The sequence below is a fragment of the Mauremys reevesii genome, linkage group 4 (genome assembly GCF_016161935.1).
Source record: "Mauremys reevesii isolate NIE-2019 linkage group 4, ASM1616193v1, whole genome shotgun sequence".
Classification (NCBI taxonomy): domain Eukaryota; kingdom Metazoa; phylum Chordata; order Testudines; family Geoemydidae; genus Mauremys; species Mauremys reevesii.
Genome location: NC_052626.1, coordinates 39,864,468 through 39,879,224, shown reverse-complemented (window position 1 = coordinate 39,879,224; position 14,757 = coordinate 39,864,468). Strand labels below are relative to the sequence as shown.

Below are 14,757 nucleotides of genomic sequence, written 5' to 3'. Positions count from 1 at the left end.
GTGGGGAGAGGAATGCTATGTGCCTTTGTATGGAGCCTCTGATAGTTGGTGTGCAACCTGTGCCCTTTGGGCTGGAGGTCAGGAGGCTTGGGATGAACACTGCCTTTGCTTTGGTTTCTGATACTTTCTTCTTTCTGCTGCTCACTTCCCCCTTTCATTCTCTCTCAAGCTCCTCTTGGATTCAGTTCCTTTGGCACATTATAAAATCATAATTTTCTAATCATGTTATTTTTATGTGGTGCCAGATGGGCATCAGAGAAATAAGATCTGTTAAGATCTATTAATTGAATGTTTGTAAAGTGCTGTGATGCTCCAAAGTGCAGCGTAAGCACTGTTTGTTATTGCTAATAGTAAATATTAGAGATGAGCTGGAGCCACGGAGGTTCAGTTTGGTTCCAACATGTCCCTACATTCCATCTCTCCTTAAAAATGGAAAGGGGCTCCAACTCCCTTACACCAGGCCCTCAACGTGGGGCCCGAGGGCTATATTCAGCCCCCAGAACTGATAGGAGGAGGATGGGCAGCCAGGAAATCCCCTTTCCTATTAAAATGCAGGCAGGATGGGGGGGAGCCACTTAGTGGATTTCAGGGAGGAGGTTGGGATTTTTGGTTTTGTTTTTAGACTGTTGCCCTAAAGTCACTGCCTCTTACCACCTTGTGCCGGGTACATATTCATAAATGATCTGGAAAAGGGGATGAATGGTGAGGTGGCAAAATTTGCAGATACAAAATTATTTAGGGTAGTTAACTCTAAAGGAGACTGTGAAGAGTTACAAAAGGAATATCATTAAACTGTTTCCTATATTTTTGGGCAACAAAATAACAGATGAAATCCAGTGTTGATAAATGCAAAGTAATGAACCTTGGAAAACATAATCCCAATTACACATACAAAATGATGGGGTCTAAAATAGCTGTTATCACTCAAGAAATGGATTGTGGATATTTCTCTGAAAACATCTGCTTAAGGTCAAAAAAGCTAACAATTATAGGAACCGTTAGGTAAGGGATAGATAATAAAACAGAAAATACAATAATGCCATTATAAAACTATAGGATGCCCACCCCTTCAATACTGCTTGCAGGTTTGGGTCACCCCATCTCAAAAATTAGAAAAGCTATAATTGAATTGGAAAAGTAACAGATAAGGTCAACAAAAATGAATAAGGGTATGGAACAGTTTCCATATGAGGAGAAATTAAAAAGACTGGGACTGTTCAGCTTAGAAAAGAGATGACTCAGGAACAATATGACAGAGGTCTATAAAATCATGAATGGTGTGGAGAAGGTGAGTAAGGAAGTATTATTTACCCCTTCACGTAACGCATAAACCAGGGGTCACCCAATGGATTTAATAGGCTGGAAAACAAACAAAGGGAAATACTTCTTCACACAATGCAGTCAACCTGTGGAACTTGTTGCCAGGGGACGTTGTGAAGGCCAAAAGTATAACTGGATTCAAAACAGAATTAGATAAGTTCCTGAACGCTAGGTCCATCAATGGCTATTAGCCAAGATGGTCAGTGTTGCAACCCCATGCTCCAGGTGTCCCGAAATCTCTGACTTCCAGAATCTGGGACTGGATGACAGGAAGATAACTTGATAATTGTCCTGTTCTGTTCATTCCCTCTGAAGCATCTGGCACTGGCCACTGTTGGAAGCCAGGATACTGGGATAGATGGACCATAGGTCTGACCCAGAATTGCCATTCTTATGGTTTCCTGCTCTGTCACAGACTTTGTGTGTGACTTGGGCAAGTCACTGATAGACTAACACAAGGGAAATAATGCAAAGTTGGATCACTTGAGTTAATTCTGTAGTATGCATTTCTCTGTGTCTCAGCGCTGCATCTGTAAACACCTCATAAGATGATGTGAGGTGCTTAATCCAAGATAGAGAGTGATGATGCCTGAGAAAGAAAGAACCCAGTTTGGCTCTTAGATCCCAGGATGAGCTTGCAGTTATAAAGGAACGTATCTTGTTAACTGATCATATGTGAGCTCAGTTCTTCATCCCCTCCCCTTAGTCCACATACAGTCTTTCAAAGTTTCTCACAGGGAACCAGCAGCTCTATAAGGGGGACTCTTTCATGATTTAACCCTCTCCCCCACTTTTCCCCCCAAAAGCGCCTTTGTAACTAACACCTGAGATTATTAAAATACTTTCAATTCCATAGTAATACCCAGTTTCCCATTCCTTGTTTATGCTGGTTTTTTACATTCTGCCTTTCACTTAGGTTGGAACTGTGAGTTTAGCTTGGTCACCTTCAATCTGCAGACCTGACTCACTGTTGTTCTGCACCTTGCCCTGTCAGAGAAAGCAAAGTGGGTGTAAAAATGTTACTGGATCAGAAGAGTCTGAAACCCCATTGTCCTAGTGTGAATGACTATACAAGATGCAGGGCTATGGAGATTAAAGCCTTCTAGTTAGTTTCACATGCAGTAGCCCAAGGCTGTTCGATGTTTTACATTCCTAAAACACTGCAAGAAAAAGTAAAAATTTACTTGTAATGGTTCTCTTCCTGGTAGTTCCTATACAATTCTCCCTTCCCCTTTTGCTTCTAATCTTTTTTAATTTTGTGCCTTTAACTACTTCTTAATATATAATATTTATTGTTACTTGTCCACAGTCTGCTTCCTGCTGTGCAAAGAGCAGAGAAGTACCTTGCCCTCAAGGGTCTTACAATCTGAGCACCTGATCCTCTGCTCTTTACTCATGGGAGTAGCTCACTGAAGTCATTTGAGTGAATAAAGTGAGTAGGGTTTGGCCCTAGGCACTTGACAGAGTCCTTTTTAAAGAATGGAGGAAGTGGTTCATCTGTGGATGTAGAAATTTGAACTGTGGGTTAAAAGCTGGCTTCAATATCTAGTGCTGTTGGCCGACCCCTGAGCTTCCTTGGCTGCTGCATTTATTCAGAAGCTTCTCTAGTCTCTCGGGTGGATTTTTATTTCTTCTGAGTTTGTTGCCTCTGTACTTGAGAAAAATGACACTCTCTGTAAATTTTACAGACCTCTGGAGGTTTTCTGCAGACCTACACCTGCCTCTCTCCCACCCCTTTCACCTGCTCAGCTTTGCTGTCATGTCCAAGGTTCCTCTTGGTGCCTTTTTCATCAGGTGTTTTGAAAGGAACTTTGGTTTTTTGGGATCCCAGGTCGAAGGTTATGGCTTGCTCGGAGTCCATGGCAGAGATAGCAAATAGAGAGAGAGGCTGGTGTCAGCACTCTGTGAATTTCAGAGCTCAGAGATATTTACAGCAACATTCAATAAGCTCCTTTCTGGATGTTTTCAAAAATGTATGGTGTCTATTCCCTGGGGAATCTAAAAAAATTGAAAGCGTATGTATGACTTATTTGCTTAATAAATTGCTTTTTAAAAAAAAGAGTACAAGGCTTGTGAAAAATAAAAGAGAGAAATTGAGCAGATGAAATCACTTGTCTGTGACCCAGGTAAAAGAAAGAGCCTGGAAGGCAGCCAGAATTTCACAGCTTTCTCTCTCTTTTGACCTTTCCCCTTTCATAAAAGGAGGCTATGCCTCCTGTGAGGGCTGCAGTGTAATTTCTATGTTTAGGAAATAGGGGCTGGATGAAAGGAGTGGATCAGGTGGGTCCTATGGGTCTTTTGAACTAGGCCGGGAACCTGACTGATTAACTGTACAGGTCAAGATTTTAAAAACAAAATGTTGATCAATAAATTTAACACAAGCCATGGGTTTGATATATTGCCACCTTGCAGCTGCAGTCTTGGATCTCACAAGCTAAGCAGGACACTGTTAGCAATTGGATGGAAAACCTCCAAGGAAAACACAGGCTGTTGCAGGAAGTGGAGAGGATGATGCAGTAGATGGCACTCTTTCCTCTGAGTTCCTCTGATGGGCGCTATGCAGTTTTTGGTTTTGTATTAAATGTGAGATTGAGACATTGTCCACTTGTAAACATTAAGGATGCCATGAACAAACCGTAACTCAGGTAAATAACTTCATTCTGCCTCCCTAAATTCCCCCTTCAGTTTTTGTTCAATAACATAATCATTTTTACTTGAGGTAAAGTGTTGTGTAGTGATGCTGTCAGCTGTTAAACAGCTACCACGTTCCATCCCAGAGGTGACTGCATTCCGAGTCTGTTGTTTAAATTGTTTTGGGCTCTCTTGGTTGAGAGAAATTATAGAGATAGAATATATTATTTATTTTATTACAGTGTTCTTTGTTTTCAGTGGTACATGCACCTTGATATTTGCTAGAATCACACACCTCCTGCTTGTGCATATGTATAGGCATATCTTCCATGGCTGAACCATTGGGAGGATTGCTCAGGTGAGAGAGGCAAGATGCAATATTCTTATCTGCTAACATGCATCACAATTGGTACATATACATTTAGTAGAACGTTTCTTTGGTGTGTATACCAGAGAGGACTGAATTAGTCCTTTAAAATGTATAATGTATTTATTATCACACTTGCTGTGTCACGAACACCCCTGTAACAGCTTGATAATGGAATGTTCCAGCAGAGTGTGAGGCAGATCATTATTAGAAGACAAGGGAGTTTGGAACATTGAGGAACAGAAGGTATGGGTGGTCTGGCAGAGTGGTATGGAATGAACACACCAAAACAATTCTGTGTGCATTGTTAAAGGTTGGATGGAGTGGTTGTGTTGCGAATGGGGAGGGATGTTCTGATTTCTGGGACCTTGGCTAAAACAACCCAAGTCCCTTCTATTTGGAATCTCCACTTTATCAATCAGCTATCCCATCTTCTGACATGTTGGGCAGTGATGACCCTACTGAGGAAAGTGGAAAGGTGGGATAGTCTCATTACTTGTATGGCTGGTTTCAGCTGGACAGGAGAAGATAGCTGTGCTGTAGCTATCTGCTTTTTTATAGGACTTTTGAGAAGTCTCTTCCACCTTTCTGTAACACTTGAAGTGATCAGCTCACAGGGGCAATATTCACTTCATAGGAACTGTAGATGCCTGAGAAGTCTGGATTGCCGGCAGTTAAAATGTGGCTCTGCAGCATTTTAAATTGAACCGAAGTAGCTCATACTCTGTCTGGAACAGATGATTTTCTGAGGAGGGACTTAGGAATTATCTATAGGTGTACGAATTGTTCTGTGAAACTCAGCCAATCCGAGCTGAGATTTAGACTTGATGAGCAGGATCTCCCTATTAAAATAATTTCCTGCCTTATTGTTCTGGCCTGACACCCATCTTGAACTTTGGGACCTATTCTCCGTTGCCACCACAGCCACTGAGGAGTTACTCAGAGTTCCTGATGTATAGTATGAAGGCAACAGCAGCAGAGCTCTAAAAACAGCTCTCCCATCTCATGAAAGCAATTGACTGTGATTTCACACCTGTTTTGGCAGTAGTGTTTATTATCACCCTGCTATTACTCAAGGGTGAGGTCACTGTTCTATTGAATGACTATTTAATGGTCCCTTCTGGACTTAAATCTGTGAATCTATGTCTCTCTCTCTGTGGGCTCTTGCAACTGTCTCCAATATTTTCCTTTTGGGGCTGAAATTACTCAAATGTCTGCTTGGACCCCAAATGGAAATTTGTTGTTGAAAGCCTTTAGAAAATCAGTTGAACCATTTTTCTGAGACTTAAGTGAATGGGTGGTGGGGAAGGGAATGCATGTTTCACCCCTTTAATGTTCAGACCACATCCTCAGCCTGTGAATTGTCCTTAGTGAGTACTGGCTGCTCTAGTGAGCTTGGTGTGTGGGTTGTTTCAACAAGTAAAGCTAGATCATCATGTACTTTACAGAGTATACTTAAGTCATATTCATACAGATTTTTAGTGTGAATGAATGGTCCTGGAGACTGAGGTCCACTGTATATCTGCAAAATTGGAACCAGGATCAGTGCAAGCTTCTTTTCTATTTTCCCCCATCCATATTGCCCTTACCAATATGCCTTACCAAGAAAGACCATCTCTGAGCATTCAGTGGGAAGGGGAGCTTCTATGGCCCATTCATTCCTTGGCCTCTCCGTTGAGACAAGGCTGACAGTAGTGCTAATAGTGTTGTGGACACCTGTCCACTGGAAGCGGTTCTGAGACCCACAGACTCATTTCTCAAAAAACCATAGGATGATAATCATCAAGAACAACTGTAGGTCTGGCCTCAGTGACTGCAACGTTACTTCTCTCAAATCAGCTTGGATTATTGTTCTGACTTCTTCTCTTTCCTTTCAAAGCCTTCCACAATTTAGTTGCACCCTACCTCTCCCTCCTTCCTTCTGGCAGTGCCACCAACCCTGATTGCCCCATCCTCTGCTTCGCCAGCAAGCACATTCATGTTTTGTCCCTTGCGGTCCCCTTAGGAATGGGAAAAGCACCAAGATGGAAGTCTGTAAACCTTGAAATCTCTCCTCAGAACTCATCTCCAGCCTGTGTAGAATGGTGACCTAGAAGGTGACCTAGAATGGTGAACTGGTGACCTAGAAGAGCAAGTTTATTCTTTAGTCCAGATTCTGCCTCCCTTACTTACACTGTGTAGCACCTTATGTGGTCAATGGGACTATTTCCGGAGTAAGATCCTACTCAGAATGAGTAAATGTGGCAGAACACGGTCCTTAATGATTTAAACACACACTTTAAGACCTTCCAGTTATATTCCCACACAAGATGCTTAAGGATCCTTGCACATATAACAACACACAATGATTAAACATTCAAATCATTGTACATATAAGCCCATTACAAAAACCATGATGACCTTCATGCTGCCATCTTTACTCAGGCAAAACTCTCATTGTTTTCAGTGAGAGGTTTGTGTCACTAAGGAATGAATAAAAATCCATCCAGACACTTAGGTTCCTGAGTCACTTTACCTTATAGTCCCATTTTGAAAAAGTAACTCAGGCATTTAAAAGTCTGTTTCATTGAAAGCTAATGAGGATTAGGTGTATTTGAAAATTTACCCTAATACCTCATTTGTTCCGTGGTATCCGTCATCAGGATTTGTCCCAGTGGGTCTAATTCAGGGTGAGATTTCTTATCTGGATAGCTCTACCTGTAATCATTTTTAATTATCAGATATTTAAATAACTACAAAATCATTCAGATCTTGCTTTTTTGAAAACTTTTAAGAAAAAAAGAAATTAACTGCAAAAGAAAATACATTGATGTAGTGCTAAGGTTGAGAATTTAAGAATTAAATTATGTTTTTTTTCTACAATCAAAATGTCACATGGCATCCACTCAGTTGCATCTGAGGCTCAAATTGTGTACAAGGTAAGGGACTGAAAGAGCTAAAGTGCTGTCAGGTTAACAATACATTTTATGTCTACATGGCACATTTTATCAGAGTATTTCTAAGCACTCACAACCATTGAGAAATCAATCCGACTTCAGAACCCCCCCCCACCACACTGTGAGGTGCAAGTTATTCTCATTTAATAGATGGGAAAACTGAGGAGGGGGAAGTGAATTAGTTATTCAAGGGCGCATAGTGAGATGGTGTAAAATGTCGGATTAGAATCCAAGAGCTCTATTTCCTAATCCCTTGCTCTAAGTACTCAGTTCTTTGTTTTGTGGATACTAGAAAGGCAGCACAATATTGTGGATTATAAAGAATGTTAAATTTACTTTAAATTTTAGGCTAGTAGAGGTCCTTTAAAAAAGTTAAAATTGACTAAAAACATTGCCCTTTCTTTTTTCTTTCTGATAGAATCTTCTATGCCCATCAAATTCCAGCTGTGTGACTGCTGTCCCATAATCCCATGAGTTGAAACCGCCTTCAGCCAGTCAGACTGCTCCCTAACTCCTGCCCGCTTGTTATGTTTTTTAGGTTGTGCTTGGTGGGTTCAGTAATTTTTTGTGTGTTTAAATTATCAGCAGAGAGGAAAAAGGTTTCTAGCAGCAGAACTTCCTGCTGTTTTCCATCCTCTGTTTCCACACACACATACACTTTCAAATCTGGAAGAAAAAATACAGTTGTTTGAATAATTCTGATATAACTTGTTGTGTTTGCACTAAAACAGCAAATTTAAAATTAATTCCATGCAATTGGACACTTTACAGAGCATTCCATCAGGATAGAGTTTAATAACCTGCCTTTCTCTCTGCACTAGGAATGAGTGTAGGTTTGCATTTTTTTTTGTCTAATCCCAGCAAACTTCTGCCTATCCCTACCTGTGCTTCTGTAAATTGACGCAGGCATCCCCTTGTGATAGGGTTGCCAATTTCCTAATTGCACAAAACCAAACACCCTAACCCTGCACCTTCCCCGAGGCCCTGCCCCCCGCTCACTACAATCCCCCTCCCTCAGTGGCTCGCTCTTCCCCACCCTCACCCACCCTCGGAATGTGGGAGGGGGCTGAGAGTTGAGGCAGGGGGTTGGGGTGAGGACTCTGGCTGGGGGTGCTGGCTCTGAAGTGGGGCCAGGGATGAGGGCTTTGGGGTCCAGGAGGGGGCTCCAGCCTGGGGGGTGGGGCCAAGGGATTCGGAGTGCAGGAGGGGACTGCGGGTTGAGGCAGGGGGTTGGGGTGCAGGAGGGTGTGAGGAGTCTAGGGTGGGGCTGGGGGTTGGGATGCGGGGGGTGAAGGCTCTAGGCTGGGGGTATGGGCTCTGGGGTGCAGGGGGTCCCTCAGGGCTGGGTCAGAGGTTGGGGCTCAGGGTTGGGGCACAGGTTTACCTGGGGCGGCACAGAAGGGCTAAGGCAGGCTGCTTGCTTGTCCTGGCTCCGTGCTGTGCCCCGGAAGCGGCCAGCAGGTCCGGCTCCTAGGTCGGGGGAAGGCTCTGTGGTGTGTGCTGCTGGAGTGCGGAGCTAGTGCTCGGGTAGCGTGTGGAGCCCCCTGGCCCTCGGCCCGGGAGCTGGACCTGCTGGCTATTTCCGGGGTGCAGTGCAGTGCCCTAGGACAGGTAGGGACTAGCCTGCCTTAGCTCCACAGCACCACCGACCGGGCTTTTAACGGCCTGGTTGGCGGTGCTGACCAGAGCTGCCAGGGTCCATTTTTGACTGGCTGTTCTGGTTGAAACCGGACACTTGGTCACCCTACCTTGTGTCAGTATTGCTTCCTACCTAGTATACAGTCAATCTTATTGGAGAAATAGCTTCAGAGCTGTGAAACGTGAATGGAGCATTAAAAGCAGGACTCTTTCATGTTGGGCTCCCAGCTAAGAGTTTGATCAGAATCTGTAGAAAGCTATGAGAGAAGCAAAAGACCTTTTAATTCTCTTGTGCTTTGGGTTGTTGCTTCTAGGGGAGGCCATTCAGAAGAAAGCATTTCCTGAAATCACTTGGGCTTCTTTCTCTGCTCTCTTTGAACAGCTGTGGGAAGAGTATTTTGGAAGAGCTCCCTCTTCTGAATCTTCTCTGTCTTGGAAGTCTTTTGTTCCAAATCAATCTACTTTAGAGGCTGGAGGTGTTTCTAGTAGGCCCCACTTCTGGCAGTTGACATTGGCCTAGGAAATCAGCATCATTCAGCAAACAATGGACTCCCAAATAGTCAACTTGTTCAATATAGAATTAAGATGGTGCCATCTGAGGGCACACCACTTTCTTGCTTTATTTTGAAGGTATGATGTAGCTGGGTCAAGTTAGGCACCTCATGAGAGAGACCTGAAGAAAGGCTTTGGTGCCCAAAGGTGCTCTTTCACCTGCTGTAGAATCACAAGATGCACTCACTTCCAATGGGCATTATGTTTTACCAGGGAGAGGCTGAGAGTGTGTCTTAGTGTAACTCCTCAGCTCAGGTTGCAGTTAGTTTCTGGTTTGGCATGTATTTTGGAAACTCTTAAAGTTAATTGAAGCTATAGGCATCAGCCTATTTTAGAGCAGTGCATTATAGAAAACTACCAGCACATGCTGTGAAGAGACCCAGGACTAGAGTATCAGGAGATCTGGTGGGTCACGACTGAGGTGCATTGGCAGAGTTCCATGTTGGTTCCCAGGATGTAAAAGAAGGGGGGTGAGTGGCCCTTTGAACAAGTACAAGTCATTTTGTAACTGTTTCTGGCAGCCTTTCATGAATATACAAACAACCAAACCACCTTTAGTTAATCTGCACATATAGTTCCTTTATACCTCTGTCTTTTAATTATTTTTCTTTTGTGCAGTGCAGGAGCTGCCTTCAGGAGGAACATGCGCTTTAATTGTCTTTGTTCACCTCTTGCTGTTTCTTTTATCTTCCCTGCTGTTTCTGTTTTTGTTTGATTTTTTTCAAATGATCCATCACATTTTTATCATTTTCTAGGAATCTTAAGAGTTCACCCTGCCTTACCCTGGGGCTTTGCCATGTATTCAGCATTTTTGTTGCTGCTGCTGCTGTTGCGCACTCTGAAGCTTGTTTGCACATAGCACAGGCTGCTCCAGGATATTGTCTGTCTACCTCATGTAACTTCACAGATTTTTTTTTCCTGTTGGCCCAATAGCCACAGTAATGATCCTTCTTTCCCCTCCCAGTGTCTTTACCTCAACACCCACCCCCACCTCGCAAACCCACCCTGTTGGAGAAAACACAAGGAGAATAGATGAACCTTGTTGGGTGCCCTGAAACTTGGCAAACTCTGACTCTGTTTGACAACTTATTTTGGAGGGGAAGGGTGCCTTTCCCTCACCCTGAGACCTAGCCAGGACTCTCCTGGTGCTCTGCCCTGGAGTTTATGATAAGTGGTGTTTTGTAGCTTCTTCAGGGGCTAGTGCTCTCTACTACCCTCCCCTCAGCTTACCTGTCCCATTCTGACATGACACAGGCTCTGGTTCACCACTGGAGTAGGGAGCGGGGGTGGGGGGGGGAAGTGCGCTCATTGTTGGGCTGTTCCTCATTTCTTCTTGACCCTGACCCTAATGTGGAAGGATGGGAGGCTGATCTCAGGGAAGGGACTGGGGGTGGGGAGGAGGGCAAGGGAAAGATGACAGGATAATGTGACGAGAAAGCAGAACTGTCAGAGCAATCTCAGCTGGCAGAGGGAAGAGTGTCGTCGTTGTGACTGGCGGGGCTGGCTTTCGTGTGCTGGCGTTGGAAGGCAAAACTGTCTCTTTGTAGCAGAGCTTCAGGAGCCAGGGGGAAGGGGAGCTAGGCTAAGCAAACAAAAATGAGAACAAAACAAAACCAAAAAAAGTAAATGGGTGAGAGCGCACCTGTCCTCTGATTGCTGCTTGTCTGAAGTGGGAAGGCCACATTGCTATGGCAAATTGACCATTAATGCACCAGTTCAGAAGGCATAGCAATACCCTCTTTGTATTTGTCTTCAGCTAGTGGAAGTTTTCAGCTACTTGGGAGTGTGTAAGCAAGACACGAGAAGTAATTCTACTGCTCTACTCTGTGCGGATTAGGCCTCAACTGGAGTATTGTGTCCAGTTCTGGGTGCCACATTTCAGGAAAGATGTGGACAAATTGGAGAAAGTCCAGAGAAGGGCATTCCCTGGGGAGGGGAGACCCACAGAGATTGTTAAGGTATTGCCAGGTGGCAGCACCTCAGAGAGAACGGGCACCGGGGTCTGGGAGGGACACAGGGGCCAGCTGTGGTGGATCACTGGCCTGCAGAGGGTGCTCTGGGCTGGAAATTGAGCTAATTCCCTGAGAGACCAGCAGGAGGCGCCACAAGGGTGAGTCCACACGCTTACACCTGTCTGGCGAGAGTGGCCAATGCAAGGTGCCCCAGAGGGGATGAACAGAACAGGCCCATTCTCAGCTTCTAGCAAACAGAGGCTAGGGACACCATCCCTGCCCATTCTGGCTAATAGCCATTGATGGACCTATCCTCCAGGAACTTATCTAGTTCTTTTTTTAACCTTGTTATAGTCTTGGCCTTTGCAACATCCTCTGGCAAAGAGTTCCACAGGTTGACTGTGTATTGTGTGAAAAAATACTTCCTTTTGTTTGTTTTAAATCTGCTGCCTATTAATTTAATTTGGTGAAGCCTAGTTCGTGTGTTATGAGAAGGAGTAAATAACACTCCCTTATTTACTTTCTCCACACCAGTCTTGATTTTATAGACCTCTATCATATCCCCCCTTAGTTGTCTCTTTTCCAAGCTGAAAAGTCCCAGTCTTATTAATCCCTCCACATACGGAAGACGTTCCATACCCCTAATAATTTCTCTGAACCTTTTCCAATTCCAATATATCTTTTTTGAGATGGAACAACCATATCTTCACACAGTATTCAAGATGTGGGCATACCATGGATTTATGTAAGATATTGTCTGTGTTATCTATCCCTTTCTTAATGATTCTCAACATTCTGTTTGCTTTTTTGACTGCTGCTGCACATTGAGTGGATGTTTTCAGAGAACTATCCACAATGACTCCAAGATCTCTTTCTTGAGTGGTAACAGCTAATTTAGACCCCGTACTCTGTCTTATCACATTGTACAGTATCAGATTTCTTCAAGGGCCTCCTCTATACTTGCTCTCCTGACTCCCTCATGGGGCTTCAGCGTCATTCTTCTAAAGCTCATCGAGCCTCCTGTGAACAACTGTCGGAGTGCTCAGTACGCTGCCTTATCATCAAGACAATCTTTCTCGTGGCTTTCAGTGAGAGGGCAATTAGTGCAAATGTTTAGAGTGCAAGCTCTGTAGGGTAGAGACCATAGCATTGTACAAATACAGAAACTCAGCACCTTGTGGGTGCTACTGGAACCAAATTATAGTGATGATGGATATTCTTGTTGCAGATATCAGTCTCCTAGGTTGTGGGCTGAGAATTCACCAATTTATTTCACCCAGATCCCTGAATAACTGTCAGATGGTAATGACTTTCAGTCATTATTGACCTGGAGTGGATTTGAACTGGGTGGCCTAAAGGTGGGAGAGTCCATATTCCATCAAGAGTCTCCTTTACATAGTAGATGGTTAGCAAATCTGCAGTTAGTTTGCACTGCACCCTGTGAGATCTTTGAGAAGAGAAACCATGGCAGCAAACTTGAAATCATTCTGTCATAAAGTAAAGCTCACAGCTATTTTTCTCCACATCTTTTTTTGCTGTTTCCCCTGTTCTAAGTATGGGCTTGTTCATATTAGTAGTTTTTATTATTTATTGTATTAATATTTTTACAATGACCAAAATGTGTTGGGTGTTTTTACAGAAGAAAGAGAGAGACAAATTCCCTGCTCCACAGAGCTGACAGCCTAAGGGCCTAAGGCAAACCCACTGAAGTCAGTGGAGAAACCCCCATTGATTTAGAGAGCATTGGATCGTGCCCTAAGCATGCAATTATATCTGCACTTGAATGGATCCAATTGCAGAATCTAGGCCTGAACTTAGATATCCACATAAGAAAATTCAGAGTTTTCAAAGTAGCAAAATTCAGCTGCTTCCCATCATATTCCCTATGTTTGATTAAGTCAGCAGTTCTTTTCAAAGCAGCAACAGCTAAACAGAGCAAACACTTCCAGTATAATCGCTCAATAATTCCTATTTAATTTGAATCTGTATTTGTGCCTACAGATGTAGTAATTACTGCAAGCAAGTAACATATATACTGGAAAAGCATGAGAGTGGGAAGGGGAAAGAGAAGATGCATTTATTATGATTATTCATACTGTACTCAGTGTGTGCTGCAAGTGTGTATTTTTTATACATAACAAATAGATTGAGTTCCCTGCTTTTAAGTGCAAAATGGAACTCAACCGTAACTATAGAGTTGCAGCCAGTGCCTCCATAATAAGTTGCTATTAATTTGTTCTGCGCCCAGAGGCATACTAGGTGCATTGTCAATACCATGTCAATTCCGGGATCCCGGTCTCTATTTTTAAAGCAGTAAATGGTGCTGGATTGGGTTTTGGTTTGTAAGGTTGAGTAACAGAGTATTTGTATCAGGGCTCTCCTCAGTGCCATTCGCCAGAGATCAGTGAGTCTGAGTCTCACCACCTTTAGGGCATACTAGTCTCTTCCAATGAGTCTTTCCCTTAGAGCTGAGTCCTCTAGGAAACAAACTGCTTAGATTTGTTTCCTTGTCAGTAAATGGCTATAATCAGTGTGCGGGGTGGACGTAGGGATTTTCTTCCTTCTTGAGGGAATTGATGACTTAAATTTATGTCATGGCGCCAGACACTGCAGGGATGGTGGGAGCCTCAGGGATAGGTATTACAATGCTAATATTAATCAGAGGAGATGATAATGCTTGGCAGAATTTCTGGGTAACAGGGTAATAAAATGACTCTCTGTAAGTTACTGTATCTGACTTTTTAGCTAACATCCAGTGTAGTATCCTTTTAATGTCAAATATGCCTCCTCTCTCTGGGGATGGTTTGCCGCCCTGCAGTTAGATGGACTTGTGGATGGTTCTATCTCTAATTGTTATGATTCTATAGAGGAGGAATGTTTGCATAAGGAAATGGAAAGCCCCAGGGTAAATGGATGAGGGAGCACACCCTACCTTCACACACAGTATGGTCAACCTTGGGTGCAGCCCCTTCTGCTTTATTGTTTATGCAATATCAGGTGGGACCTTGTGGGATGAGACCTTCCTCCCCACGTTGGTCCATAATCCTGGATGTTTCCTGAGGTGAAAAGTGCCAAAGTGGCATAGTTCATAAAGCAGCAGAATGAAATCTCTCTCTCCCCCCTCACCCTCCGCCATGCAAAATTAGGACAGCAGCGGAGGTGGGGATGGGGAGGTTTCAACCTTGCATCCTTTCCCATCATCCTGCTGCTTCATCCTGTCCAGACTGGTCTGGAGAGGAGCAGACAGCACTGACAGGCAGAGTCTGGTAGGATTGAAGGGTCCCATCCCCGCCCCCCTTTCCCAAGCTAGCCTTAGCTCTAGCTGTGCTTCTCCAGATTACTCTGGGGGGAATATTAGCAT

The 14,757-nt window shown here is 43.7% G+C and overlaps 1 protein-coding gene and 1 long non-coding RNA gene across 7 annotated transcripts in view; both read left to right on the top strand.

Moving 5' to 3' along the window:
* NRXN3 (neurexin 3) overlaps window positions 1-14,757 on the top strand; it is a 1,505,977-nt gene that overhangs the window by 168,588 nt on the left and 1,322,632 nt on the right. The window lies entirely within an intron of this gene.
* LOC120404778 lies at window positions 4,575-7,956 on the top strand. The gene is made up of 2 exons (XR_005598170.1): window positions 4,575-4,796; window positions 7,673-7,956. It is a non-coding gene; the product is annotated as an uncharacterized LOC120404778 (long non-coding RNA).